This window comes from Triturus cristatus, chromosome 9 (assembly GCF_964204655.1).
Source record: "Triturus cristatus chromosome 9, aTriCri1.1, whole genome shotgun sequence".
Taxonomy (NCBI): domain Eukaryota; kingdom Metazoa; phylum Chordata; class Amphibia; order Caudata; family Salamandridae; genus Triturus; species Triturus cristatus.
Window position 1 is genome coordinate 444,411,713 of NC_140592.1, and position 15,772 is coordinate 444,427,484.

The window sequence follows — 15,772 nt, forward strand, 5'->3', positions numbered from 1 at the left end:
ATGAAATCCTGAATGCAGAGGTGACAGAGAAACAACACCAGCTCTTTGTCAGGTCCACAGTGTCATTGGGGACCACAAATTCCATATGGCAGTCCACTGTAGCCAAGGTAAAGGCCGTAGCAGAGGTCCAGAGGACAGTGATCGACTGCAAGAAGCGCTGGCATGATGCCAAGTGCAAGACCATGCATAAACTGTCCAACAATCAGCAGGCAGTACTGCAGACTAGAGGTGGGAGTCCAGCGTCACAGGACGAGCTGGTACCTTGATGAATCAGGTGTCCATGGTCATCTGTGAGGAGTCGGTGGTTAGAATCCAGGGACAGGATAGTGCTGAACATGACCAGCTACATTAGCAACAGGGTAAGCAAGAACCAGGGACTGGGGGAGCTGGGGGTGGGGACTAATGTTGCTCCTGTCCAACTAAATATTCCTCAGTGCACGCCCACACTGTGCGCAGATCAAATTCCAGATGCATAGGTACCTGAGGGTATATACACATGTCAGTTTAGCTGTTAAATACATATATAGATACATAAAGGTGGTGCCAGTGACTTGTAATTCAGCACCTATTAATATTCAAAGATGTAGAGAAATTACAATTAATGAGTCTCCAAACTATGGTCTACATGAACAAGCAAAGGAGCACATTGACTAGAGAAGTGGCAGTGTTGCATTAGCCTCCTTGGCTCAACACCACACTCAGATAAATTGGGAACATAGGGCTGCATCTCATTGACAACAATATAATGCAGCTCTGTGAACCACCCTGCTCTGGGGGAAAAGTTAGCAGCCCACCACCAATGCAGGCACCCTTGCACCATAGTGCAAGGGTGTTTGAGTCGAGTGGGAGATTGTTCATGTGCAGGAAGGGGGACCTTCCTGCATATACACAATCTTCCTTACAACACAGGCACCCCTGTACTATGGTGCAAGAGTGCCTGCATTGGGGGTTGGCTGCTAACTTTTCTCCAGTGCATGGTGGTTCACAGGGCTGCATTATATTGTTGTCAATATGGTGCAGCCTTGTGTTCCCAAAGTGACACAGCATGTTGATAGTCTTCTCTGCTTAAACACATTGATTAAACTCAATTGTAAAGATGCACCTTTATGTCTAAAATGTGCACATTCCATATTGTCAACAATGAACATACAGGAGAGTAAAGGTGCTGTTCAACTATGAGCAGAAGGGATAGGCATTCAAAAGTACAGTGTAAGGACTCTGCATATCAGTTATGTGTCCCCTAAAATAACAACAGGTTCACAGAACCACACATTCCCTGTCACGTGCATGTGTAAGTGAATATGATAATGAGCCACAATCACGTCACCCTAATGCATGTTATTTTGCTACATGTCACCTTGACCTTATCCATCAAAATGCAGTCATCCACATCAACATCCACATCCACATGGTCCTGGTGTGGGATGTCCAAGACACATTGACATGCATGGAAACTGTCCCTTAGGTAACGTCAACAGTGGCAGTGAAAAAATGCATAGTCAGTGATGTCTTTAAACAACCTTCCCAAAAAAACGCATCCAATTACAATGAGCAGAACAGCATTTATCATCCATATAGCCATTTGAGGGGCATATTTGCAGCCCCTTTTGCCACACCAATATCACTTTCATTGATGTTCGGATATAGATTTAGGCTTCGCCCCACTTCCAAGGCATCGTAAAATGCTGCCTTGTAATCAAGGGCCCCTTACACACTTCACTTAGCGTGAAAGGGGAGGGAAATGGGTGTTGTGTTGGGTGTTCCCTCTCAACACCCAATGAAAAACACGCTGCCCCCTATTCGCAAGGGTGGTGTAAAAAGGAGGCTGTTTAAAAATTAAGACCTGCCAAAACCTGATCTTAAACAGGCAAACATTTCGAAATGCTTTATTTCTCATTGTTTTTGCTGTTTCCATGTGTGCTGCGTTGTGCAGCACACATAGAAACAGCAAATTGGCATGTATTGTTAATGTGCAGGAAGGTGTCCCTCCCTGCAAATACACAATCTTCCCCTGAACCCAGATACCCTTGCACTATGTTGCAAAAGTGCCGGTATTGGTGCTAGGCTGATAAGTCAAGCGCCAGCGCAGAGGGAAACGCAGTGCTACACCATAATCTTCTAACTATGGTGCAGGCCTGTGTTGCTAAAACATTTTTTTTATCCTCATTCTCCATCAATCTCACTTCAATGCACACTTAAGTTGTCCGTATCAACACTCAGCGAGCTAAGAGGCATAAGCATCTAGGAGTGGAAAGACCCTCCTACCGGTACATGAACTTGCTTGTGTGCTAATTAAGACACCAACTGAGATAACTCTATTTCCAAGCTCCAAGAGCTAGATGACCTTCGTCTTAAATTTTCCAGTCCCGGACTGAAGGTATCCGACATGGCCCTTAGAGTATTGAGGCAGCATAATCATAGGACCCACAACAAAAAAACAACAAAAACAAAAAAGGGGGCCCCTCAAACAGTCAACTCCAGGCCCCATCTTGATTGCAAAATGTTCCAAAATGTTCTCTTCTTTTTGCTGCCAGATCTCCTTAGATCTAACTGCCAATCTAAAAAGGAGGGAGGGGTAGGGTCGGTCCATTTTATGCAAATTTGTCTCCTAGCTAGGAGGATAGCATAAAAGAGTAGCGAACTTGCAGGACCTCTGACATTATCCTTCAAGAAAAAGATAATCAAAGATAAATCAATAGTAACAGGGCTTCCCAGTGTATCAGTCAAAATTGTTTCGATACTGTCCCAAAAAGAGGCCAGAGCTGGACACTCTTTAAACATACGGATGCCGGAGGTTGAAGCCAGCCCACATTTCTTGCAACATACAGGTAATTCTTTATTGATTTTTGAAAGTTTCAATGGCATAAAATAGGCCCTGTGAATGGTGAACAAGTGGTTCCTTTTTAACCATGCCGGTTTTACTATTTCATATAAGATCTTGAATGAACACTGCCACAATGTATCACAGTATGGTGCAGGTCTGTGTTACAGAAGTGGCGGAGTGCGACATTAATCCAACTCACTATGTCACTTCATTGTAACTATGGCCCCCGAGAGGCAAGAAAAACATTTGCAGTGCAACAATGCACAATTTTCTTAAGCCTGCCTTGGAGTCAAATGTCCTCCTGCTTGCAACATATCACCATTGACAATTCAGCAAAGTGCAGGGGTGACTGGGTGGAGTAAATACCAGCAATTAACAAGAAGTCGTCCCTCCCTGCATATCAACATACATCAATGTGAATGAAATGTCTCAATGTGATTTAACCACCTTCAAATACATAGGCACTTGTCAGAGTATGGCAAATCAAGCACATCTACTTGTCATTTCATGGTGTACATTACTGCATCCCTGATCTCAAGTGCATGATTGCCCTCCTCATGCCACGATAACAATTATGTGGCAGTGCCAACATCAAGGTGGGGTGCAGTCTAATCTACACCTCTAAACCTAGCTAATCAAAACAACATGTAAACTTGACTGAGTAGGGGTGACTCAACTACAATGCAGTGTAAAGACACATGAATCTGCTCAAATCTGCATTGTCAATAATGTGAAACAACCAGCACCACTGTCACAACTGATCAGAGGATATAACAGGTGCAGCATGTGTGTAGAAATAGGCCCCTCACAGCTGGCATACAGGGCAACTGTCCAAAAGCATGATCAACCCAAATGTCCCATCAGTGATGTCGTACAATGATTAACAAACCTGCATGTAATAGGTGTACCTTTTTAAAATAGAGAATGGCCATTGTCATGCGCTCTGCTTGTCAACTGCTTAAATGCCTGACCAAAGTGGACAAACGCATACATCATCTCCCCTCTACATTGCAGAGGGAGATACATCACCTCCGGTTCAGAAGACTGTCCCACTCTTCAATAATGGAGAGGAAGACATTTCAACCATCTGAATGACACTCACCTTGGACTTTAATATGGACTGCCAATTTTGCCACTGTTCCTATTGACACTGCAATCAGGCTGCTGACTGAACTCTGCCTTTTCCTCAACATGTCTCTGGACATGTTCCCCTCCAAGGACTCTGCCTGGTTCTCTATTGGGCATGTACACAATTTGGGGGTTGTTGTCCAAAGAACTGGGCCAGTCTGCTGTCTCAGTGAAATCACATGTAAATAAACGCACTTATGTCACTAAGATGTGTGTTGCCTGTAAACATCTGTTTAAACGTGCCAACAATGCATGGCCAGTTTAGCCACCACTGCAAATCAAGGGACATTTGGAAAATGGAATCTGCTGACTCAGTGTCCCTGATAGGCAGTGAGAAGCCCGGACAGGTGAGACTCAACTAATGCTCAGATCTCAATTACAACACTGTTTCAGCAACTTAAAATTACTCTATGCTCATCATCTTGATTTTTCTTTGGAGCAATACTCAAGTCAGTGTCAAGCCATGTGAAGTGGCTCAAACTTTCCGTGCAAACAAGGAACACTTAGAACATATTCTCATTGTCAATGGGGTGGGCAATGGTTATTTTGCTGGGTGTCATGCCATTACACATGTAAAGACAGGTCCCTCAACATGTTACATATGATGACAAAGCAATCTAGCTGTACAAATAGGAATGGTGCAGGGTCGCATATGTTAAAGTGTGTTTCTGGATCAAATCCTATTGCTGTTGTGCTATAACGCTCATTACAACACACCTTGCCCTATACTTGTATGTAAAATATTTTATAGTGTTGTCCACAATGTACAAGGCTGTGTAGGAACATGTACAGATCCCCACATATCCCATGCACTCGCACATGGAAAGTGAAGCTGTTGTGGAAACCTGTGTCATCAAAGATGCCCCTAAGAATCCTAACAACATACCAACATCATGTAACTAATGCTGCATGAGCACAATGCCTACAATTCATCATGTGTATATCTGTACTTGCAAAATAGTATCACATGAATACTAATTCATTAGCCCACTCCCTAAACAATCTCAAAACTGAACTTTGCTCCCCTACATATCAATCATTTTGGTTCACTCACATTCAAACTGCAGATTGATGGTAGCCTGTCCCTTGAAGATGGCCTAAATATATTTGTAGACATTCAAATCGATTGTGCGGGTGATGCATCTGTTGGAATCAACTACAAATTCAACAGTACATGTCAACACATCAACAATCATTGACAGCACAAACCATTAACTACTAGGATGTTATTTAAATAACACACACTTAATAACCTAAACTAATACTAATGACTTATCTTAAACCACACTAATCTAACTTGTATTAATATAAACCTAGACTCAACTAACTAGCTTACCTAATACTATACATATAAAAACATATATTATACATCAACCCACCTCCCCCCTTAAGGCACATCCAGGGACGGGACAAAGACAGCTTAACCTATACATGAACTAGCTAAACATACATCCTAAATAAATATATATATATATATTTTTTTTATTATTAGAACAAGTCAAAAAACACATCAACCCCACACCCTGAAGAAAAGGAAACATAATCAAAAACACTAAGTAAAAAACTGTAAAATTCGAAAAACTACCTACACCTAACACTATACTAGCCCTAAACTGAGAATACACTTATCGCTAAATAACAAAAGATTGTCCAAAAAAAGAACGGAAACGGGGTGAAGAAAATTGGGTGTCTGTACAGGGGAGACGGGAAACAGAATTCGGGCATCAATGGGGGAGCCCCAGGGCCTCCTTAATGTCCAGGAGGCGTCCCTTGAATTAATCATGGTCACGTTCCGGACGGGCCACATGAACATTCAGGTTGATAAGCAACCTCCACTCCCTCTTTGTCAGGACTGACATCTGTAGGTGTCCTGCCAGTTTCAATGATGATGTGCCTGGTTGAGCACTCTGTGATGGGGCATCGAGGGGTTGACATGAGGTGGGTGCAGCACATTGATCCTGGGTGGATAAACCTGGAACTGCAGATGGTTGTGGATGTGTGCCACTCTGTTGGATACCTGAATGGCCAGGGATTTAATATGTGTGCCTCTGTCATGTTGATGAGACAGGCAGGGGAGTATGTTTCTTGCCACCTTTCTTGGTGCTGACAGTAATCGACTTCCACTTGCCAGAAGCCCTATCATCATGGTACCTTTGTGCTATTGCATTGAAGCCCTTTGCCACACGTCGAATGTGTAAGTACTGTTTCCTATGCACAAGGAAATACCTCTGTTCCTCGGGTGACATGGTGTCTAAAAATAAACAAAAAATTTCAAGTTTGCTGTCTCCAAAAAATGATAGCATTCTGTATATTTGGCACAAACAAAAATCTCACAATATGTACTCTAAACCACATCATAAAAAGTTGTGTACGTCACACATGACCTGACAACTACTAAGTAAATAATAACAGGAATCCTAATCTGATGTTGATAACAACATGTTGACTCATGGAATGGGACATAGCAAGGGCAGAGTCTAGTAACAACAGTTGTTGAATAGCTGTTTGCAATTAGGCTGCAGCCACAAACACTGATTGAGTCCAACAGGGTAAGTGCCGTATGGATGAAGTTTAAAGCGCCCATTGCAGAACATGACCATTACAACTACACAAAGACAGTAGGCTGCACTGTCTGCAATCATAGCAGATGACTAATCACAATGGTAGTCATGTAGGAAATTTGAAGAAATGCTATTTCATTGTATTAGGAACAATTTGGAGGTGTCAACACAGCTACACATCCATAGTAGATGATGTATACATTTACTTGCAAATCTGTGTAAACATGCCCATACATTTAGATTAAAGGAAGTAAAGGGCATATGTTCCATGAATTTTTGTGAGGCTGTAGTAGTCTGCTCTGCACCTTCCTGTGCTATGACATAATGGGGCAGCAAAGCTGCTGAATTTCCACCTCATATTTGGCTGCACTGCTTTTCAACTAGTGGCTGTGTGAACTCATTCATGCAAGTGCAAAGGAATGCACTCTTGCACAATAGTAATATGGTGTCTGACTTGAGCAGGAGATAGTCAATTTTATGGAAGGATTACGGTTAGGCACCTGATCAATCATTGGACTATGGCATTTTTATGTATGCCACACTATGCTGAGCACTTCGTGACATATACATTGATGATATGTTGAGCATTTCACAGTACAGAGCATGTTTGAAAAAAACTGTTGTTCACTGTCTAAACTATTACGCTCTCCACCATATTCAAGGTGCTCCTGTGGAAAAGGTTCTTCGTGATAATGAATGAGCTTAGCAGGGTAACAATGCCCACACCTTATCCCCTAAATGTTGTGTGAAAGGGTGTCTAATGCATGAGTTGATGTCTTTCTATGTCGACTTGATTATCACTGGTTTGGCACTGAGGCTGAGGTAGTCTTGCCAAGATAATGTTGTGCCACCAAGCTTTGTGTTGACTACAGGGGCCTTGTGATTTACATCAACATGGAAATGAATCACAAGAATCATTATCAGAAGGGTAAGTAATTTCTGAAACACACTTAGGTTACCTCAATCTGTGTTACATTTGACAAGATTCTTACTCAAAAGTTGTTACACTGCTCAAATGCATCCTCTTAAATATGTGCACTCTGAAATGTACCTGCATTGGCTGGAGTGATATACAAATTTTGCATCAATGGGCTCAGAATTACTGTATCCGTAATTATACAATATTCATGCGACAAATCATTCCAAGCTCAGTAAACATATTTAACTTGATGTAGCAGTGGACATGCAACAGAAAGTGTTTGCCCATTGTTTTTAACTTCCATATTCCATTCAAAATGGCATGAATACCGACAGCCACAGCTTATATAAAATAATTGAATTGCGGTGACACAGTTGATACCATGGGGGCAACCATCATATGGGAATGGTTGTACATGGCCAACGTCTGGAAATAGGGCTGTGTTTTCATGTTTGTCTAAATTTCAGCAGTATACCTACACCAATAAAAAGAGTCTCACATTGCAGAACATGGCGCACCGCCTCGCGATATCGTGTTGACTATTAAAAACCATGGACGAACCCGAAGGTGTTGGTACAATCACTGAGAAGCAGTGATAGGGAACCCACTAGGTTAGTTAAAAGGCCCCTCACACACCAACCTGGTTGGTGTCATGCTTCATCATAGGGGCCCCAACCGGGTGGCCGAGTGCCTCCCGGTTGTGCTGCGACGCCTGACTACAGCGGAGCTGGTGTGGTGCAGAAGTGTGATGTCGTGAAGGCTTAAAAATATCTCTGAGAGTCCTTGCCGAGGTAAATTTATTATTGGCGGCTCAGGATCTATTAAAATTAAACTATGTGATGCAACTACGAAAGAGATTAGTTTCTAATAGTTGTATGTGTGGTAGGTCTACATGTTTCAGCCCACTTAGGAGTGTTAGGGGCTTTCGTCAGGACCAGTGTGTGAAGTGAGTGGCAAAGTGGGGAATGCCACGTGATTAGTGAAAAAAATGAAAAGTTTTAGTTACCTACACACTCGCTAAGGTGTGTGGAAACGGTGTCTGCACACTGGCGGACACCGCAGCGAAAAAACCTGTGGGAGAAAAGAACATAGCACAAAGACATATAAAGCAGTGGCATTTTGTGCTGAGTATCGCCGCAACTATAAAATGCAATCTTACGTACTGTGATGTATCCAACACTTGCAGACGGTTGTGCCTGTGGCCACACACATACTCTACTTGTGTGGCATGCTGCTATAGTCTCACACTGATCAATAATAACTAATGAGAGGACGCTGTGTGTCCTGTGAACTCTATCGTTAAAATGGTGAACAGCAAGACCGGCAACAAAACAGGCAGGTAGGGTAGTGAACTATTTTCATGGGGTGCCTGGTGGAGGCAGTGGGCACCTCGAAGGGTGGTGCTGTGTGGCCACCGAGTGGTCAGACTAATTCGTAAATACCCAGTTCGCACTGAATTGGATGGGCTATCCAGGTGACAGTGTGCGATACATGTGAGGTCCTGGGTACAGGAAGGGGAAGTGCCCCTGTGTGACATGCTATGGTAACGGCTCAGATGCCAAATACGTTGTTCCATTTCCACTCTTCCTTTAATTGGTCATGTCTCCCGCTAGGTGTGAGAGCTGTGTGGCACTGTTGTTTTGTTAACTTTAACTTACCAGATTGATCAACTTCAGAAGTCAGAAACCAAGCATACAAGACATTGTTGTAGTGATACTTTATTTTTCAAAATAACAATCTGTGGACTTTGTTTTTAAGAAATGCTTGTGATGGTACATTTGTTAATGGAGATTAGTTGAAAGAATTGTGGATGATGGCATCCCCCCTTGCTCTTCCAGCAGCAGAAGCTGTGGTGTGTCTTGCATCACCTTGTTCGTCTTGGCCATCCTCTGGATTGTCCTGCTCCTCATGGTCTTCTGACAATGGTGTATTTGTCCGTACACATATGTTGTGAAAAATGCAACAAGCCATTATAATTTTACAGACCAGCTCAGGCCTGTACAGGAGTTTCCCCCAAAAATGTCAATGCACCAGATCCCTGATTTAAGGACTCCAAAGGTCCGTTCAACTATGGCACTTGTGTGTCCCAGTGCAGCACTGTAGTCTCTCTGGGTCTGTGTGTGTGGCACTTTGATGGGGGTCATCAGCCATGGTGAGAGTGTATATCCTTGATCACCTGAAACAGATGATGGAGAGATGTGTCTATTAGTATTTGTGCCTGCTGTGTTTGCAAGAGGCTTTTTGGAGTGTTTGCATTGTGACACTTTGTACTATCTGCTTTGTCATATGGTGCTTCTGACAATAAACCTGTATCACTGAAATTGACTTGCCTATACTTAACAGCCTATACCTACACATCACTATAATGTCATTGGCCAGGTCCTGTGTATTACCTCCATGTTTTGACTGTCAGGATGTCTGGGTCACTCAAAAAAGATTTTGGGGTTTTTACAAGGCCATTATACCAACAGTACGTCACTTATACACAGAGGTTTTAGAGTGCACCGTTGGTGCATGGGCCTGGTGAAGCAGCCACTTTGACTTTTGGCAGATTAACATGTTTGAACATCAGCAAGATACATCATTGGGAGTTATTGTACTGAGGGTAGTTGAGAGTGAAAATATTTGGATGCTAAACGTTTTACTTATTGTGGGTTCTTTACATCCATCTTGGCCCCTGGGTGGGTCAGTGTTTGAGTGACGGTGGCACTGCTACCTGGTGCACCTGACTTACTGGGACATGAGAAGACAACAAACATGTGTATTGATGTCCTTGGGCATGAGTTAACTTTGACTCTGCATGTATGCATGTTGGGGTAATACCCATAGATATTGCCGTGTGTGTGTGTTCACAATTGACACACATTTATTTGGCTACATCTGTGCATCAGATTGCCACACCTCACCAGGGGAGTCATATGGATACACAACATGCAGTGAGATTTCGATTTCTATTGCTTGTATGCTCTTTCTATGCATGCTCCATTCTGACATGACCCAGACTAATGTTTAATCAACTTTGGTGATTGTTTGTGTGCACTTGGGGCTCCCTTCATGCAGCAATACTTGCATCCCCATGTGGCAGATACCCTTGCAGCATGCTGCATGGCTGACTGTGTTTTTGGATGTCAGCTAGTTGTGCACCATCACATGGGAGAGCAGGGTGATCTGTTATGTTGTTTTGCATATGGGGCATGTATTTACTTCCTGGATGGATGTAGCCCAGCGGAAGCATATGTCATGTGGCACTTGCTGCATTGATTAATTTCAATTTAAGTCTGAGGAGTTCTGCAAAATCTATATTACGAGAGTGACAGTGGTTTGTGAGAGATTTTCTGGGCTACTCCCTTGTTGGGCCTACTTACATATGTCTTGATTATTTGGCATTGGGTGTTTGTGTATAGTAGGTGGACCTTTTACAATGTTGTATTAAATTTGCTACATGTGCATTTTCACATATTTGACCTACAGGATTTGGGACTTGAGGTGTGTGGTGTGTTCAGTTTGTACTTACCAACAAGCAGTCCATTTCCATAGGTGCCATTCTCAAATCGCTGGTTGATGATCAATTGGCGAAACATGTAGGAGTCATGCACACTCCCTGGAAACAACATTGATGAACAGGCCCAGGTGGTCCACGATTGCCTGCATGTTCATTGAGTGTATGTGCTTCCAGTTCCTGTGTACATGCGCAGTGTCCAAGGAGGCATAAATTGCACATGGGTGCAGTAAATTGCCCCCAAAACATGTGAAAAACCAGCAATGGCATAGAAGCCTTGCTGGTTGTCAAGATGTTCTTGCGCAGTGTTGGGAAAGCGTAGCTGCTACGGCGTCAGACTGATGATATTATCCAAGAGAGTCAGGAGGAAGCTGGAGAAGGATGACTGTGAGACTCCACCCACTCTGGCAGTGGTTGTTTGGAAGGTACCAGAGGCCAACGTGTACAGCACTACAATTAGCTTTGTCTGCGGAGGGATGTTTGTGCTGCGGATAGGATGGTGCCTGCAGTCTTACTCTTGGCACTATCTGAGTGAGTAGGCATAGGTAGGAGGTCCTTTTTAGCCTGTAGTGGGCTATCACATTCTCTGGCATGAGGTCTATCAGGGTGATGCGTTGGGGGTAGACCCACTCTCTTCTGCGGCACTGCCTCTGTGGTGGTGGTGGTCTTTTTGGAGGTCCAAGCTGCAAGAGTAGTTCCTCCATGGTGTCATTGAGAATGACAAAGAGGATCTGGGTTAGTCTCCCTTATATACAGGTGTGTTTGCACCATTTTTTTAGACCAGCTTTCTTCTGGTCTCAAAATCCTGCAGCTAACTGGACTTAGGGGCAATTTTGGGGAATAATAGCTGGACTGAAAATTCAATCGTGAATATCACGAAGTGGGGTTAGCGGCAGATTTTTCAGGGGAACGCCCACCTTGCATCTCATTTTCATTAAGTTCCGCTAACAGAAGTGGTGATCTTAAAACTTCACGTTTACCCTTGGAAAAGAGCCACTAACTGCAGTTAGTGGCAACTTGTAAATATGGCAATTAAAAAAAGGCTGTCATAGTGTCAGCAAATTGATGCTACAACAGTGATAAGTTCTTGTACACATGCCCCTTACTGTGCTTTTATAATGTTCCCGAGGGAGAGCCACTACACTTCCTGCAGACCCTCACAGCATTACAAAAATACTTGGCCCTTCTAGGGGCATCTCCAGGATACAATAATATAAACAAAAAGCCCTTGCAGGACATTAAAGGTCTCTACTTTTCTGGAGCAGTAAGTAATAAATGAGTGGTTCCTGCCACTTATTTATTATTCCTTTTATTTAAATGTTTTTTTGGGGCCCCCGATGCCCACCTGGGGCACCTAAACCCTTTTTGATCTTGGGGGCCATGGGGCAAGGCCCAAGCCCACCGCAGCCCCCGCTGGCTCCCCAGCCACTGCTATGGCAGGAGCTGGCCATTTGTTTGTTTGTTTTTTAAAAAGCGGGTGATTGGAGCCCACCCACATCTTGCAAAATGTTGGGGGCCAAAGAGGGAGGAGCCCCACAATCCCCACATTCCCAGCGAGCTCCTCAGCCATCACCCATTGTGGTACTGGTGGGTATCTATACCATTCTCTTTTGCTCCCACCGGGCTGGGAGCAGCTGATTTCAATGCTCTTGCCCGGGCGGAAGCAAATATATGTTTTCTGCCTAGGAAAGAGCAAGCAGGGTATGCCGACACTCTCCCAGCAGTGTGTAGTGGGCAGAGAATCAGGGACACAGCTTAAATCAGGCCCTGGAGGATGTGGTCCCCACTGCTGATCTACGGCATTGGGAGACAGCTTACAGTTGTGTAATGCAGTTGTCACTAAAGAACTGAAGTAGCATTGTGTTCCAAACCTTACATTCTGACTCAAAAGTGATCCTTCCTGTGATAGTAAACTCCTTGTAATTTATTCGATGAGAGCCCTATGCAGACTCAGAAGGTAACTGTAGCCATGGCAAAAAAGTTTTATTTAAGAAGGAGAATGAGGAAACAGTAGGTTCTAGCTGGCGCAGCAGTCGAGTTAATGGAGCACAGAACTTGTAAAAAACAAAGTGAATTAAAGGTTGACTGCAACCTTCGAGCCTGTTTATTGTGTACCACATAAAAATAAAATCACGTAATTACTTCATTGGAATTACTAATTATGTAATTGTGTCTGCAGTCAGCCCTAGTCAATTTATTCCAAGCACTTACTTTGTGTCCTCAGCACTTACTTCCCTTAGGACCGAATTGGTTTTTAATCTTTAGCGCCGACTTGCCATCGACCACTTGGCCATGCCCCGGCCCATGCCCCCATGCCCACATGCCAACCTTTGAACACAGAAACAGAGAACATTCATGCAACATCTGCAAGGGAGGAATTCTGTTTGCTGCCCAAACTTTCTTTTCCATCTAAAGATACCTAAAAGCCTTCTTTTCAGGAGTTGCTTGCCTCCAAAGCCATTTTAACGGTGTGAAACGGGCTAGACCCGATTATTTTTGTTTAATGATTTGTATTTTGACACATTTATTTTGATATCCTTTGCGTTACCAACAGACACCTGGTTCAGGGGAGCCTGAATCCAGGTGTCAGTGGTTGTTGGACCCCAGTTTATTCATTTGAATTGCCCAAAGGGTTCCTAATACTGAGCGCTAACTTGTGATCGGTCGCTTGGCCATGCCCCCTGGCTATGCCCCCATTCGGGCCTTTAAACACAGAAGCAGAGCACGTTTGCACAGTGTATTAACAGAAGGGAATCTGTTTGTTGCCCAAACTTTCAACTCCTTGTAATGACCCCTATGTGTCTTATTTTCAGGAGTTGTATGGCTCCAAGTCATTTTAACAGTGTGAAATGGGCTAGACCCGATTGTTTTTAATTAATGATTTGTATTTTCTCACATTTATTTTGATTGCCTTTGTGTTACCAGTAGACACATGGTTCAGGGGAGTCCGAATCCTGGTGTCAGGGGTTGCTGGATCCCTGCTTATTCATTTTAGTTTCCCAATTGGTTCTTAATCACGATAGCTGACTCACGTTCAGCCACTTGGCCACGCCCCAGGCCAGGTCTGCATGCCAGCCTTCAAACATGGAAGCAGAGCTCTGTAGGAGTAACTAATAAATTGACTAGAAAACAAAATATAAACAACTACGTCAGGTTTTAAAAAATAATATTAACGAAGAAAAAACTTCATTTTACGCAGAAAGGATCAATAGGGCCAAGAACTCAAGTTGAGATCTATTTAAAATGGTTCAAGGCGTGGCCTGCCCATCCTTTAGCAATGTGTTAGTACCTAGCCAAATTTCTACAATAGCTTGGCAGAATTCTTTAAAAACAAAGTTGAGACCGTCAGAAGGGACTTCAACATTATTACAAATACTAGAACCCCTTCTCATATAAATTAGTTGGAAGAACTTAATTATCCTCAGCTCCTTAATTTTCCTTCTCTCTCTACTGAGAAAGTACTGGGTCTAGTCAAGCACACCAAATCAGGACCCTTATCTGACCTCTGTCCCACAAAATACTCATTGAGATTGCAAGCACTGTGTCCCCAATCTCAGTACACTATTAAACCATATTATCAACACAATGGTGCACATGAATCAACACAAGAAAAAGCAATTCCTTATTTGAGAGAAATAAGGAATTGCAAATAAAAAATCGCTAACCGGAATGCATCATGAGATTCGCCAAAAAATAGCGATTCGCTATAAATCGCTAAATCGAGAGCGAGTACACAAAAGCAACTCGCAAACACAGGAAATCGCAAAAAGCGATTTTGGTAATAGCGATTTCGGTATTAGCGAAATCGCTATTAGCGAAATCGCAAAAAACGGGTCGCACTGGAAGCAGACTGATGACTTCACAACCAGGAAGCCATCCAGTCTATGCTTCATTCAGTGCCCTGAGGAACCCAGAAGAGGAGGCAGAGAACTGAAGCTGAGCTGAGAAACCTCACACTCTGTGTCCAGCTACTGTACCCAGACCCAGGATGGAGTGCCACGCCTAGTAGGAGGAAGCTGAAGTTCTCTGAGAGGGAACTTGAACATCTGATTGAGGGTGTCAGCAGCAGTCATGATAAACTGTTTGGAAAACTGTCCCTGAAGGTGCCAGTGGCTGTAAAGCGCAAAATATGGCTGCACATAAAGGAAAAAGTGAATGCTGTGGGAGTCACACACCGCAGCATTGAGGAATTGAAGAAAAAGTGGTATGACCCGAGGAAACACGCCAAGGAGCGCATAGCAGAAAGGGTGAAGGAACCAGCTGGCACAGGAGAGGGTCCATCGAATGCACCCGCAAACACAGCCCTGGAGGACCGTGTTTAGGGGAAAATCGAGCCTGAGGCAGTCGTCGGAGTGACACAATTGGACACAACTGGCAGAGCAGGAAGACCACAAGGTAAGATGCATGTAAGCGCTAATCCTCTGCGTACTGTATAATCGTGCACATTCCCCCAGGCAGATCACAGTGTACAGGTAAAACCCCATGCCACGTTTCACCCCATACACAAAATGCATCATGGGAGTTGTAGTCATGTCCGACACGTGGTCATTCAAAGGCTAAAATGTTTAATTAAACATACCAACACCGCATGCCTGCCAGTGTGTTTAAATCGGTGATTTATTTTGATATAAGTATGCCAAATGATAAACAGAATTAGGATCATGCAAGACTAAGACTGCACTGTTTCACATCACAGATGGAGCGGAGGCAGACTCCGAGGATAGTGACCAGCTCGTCATCTCAGAAACACCTGTAGAGACAGATGCAGGGACTCCTGTGGTCCTGCTGCAGATCGGAGCATATAAATTCTCCCTACTTCCATGGACAGAGTAATTCCACAG

The 15,772-nt window shown here is 43.6% G+C and overlaps 1 protein-coding gene across 5 annotated transcripts in view; it reads left to right on the forward strand.

The window, feature by feature from the left end:
* The window catches only part of LOC146798109 (cytochrome P450 2F3-like), a 767,041-nt gene that overhangs the window by 594,532 nt on the left and 156,737 nt on the right, over nucleotides 1-15,772 (forward strand). The gene's annotated exons all lie outside the window — the stretch shown is intronic.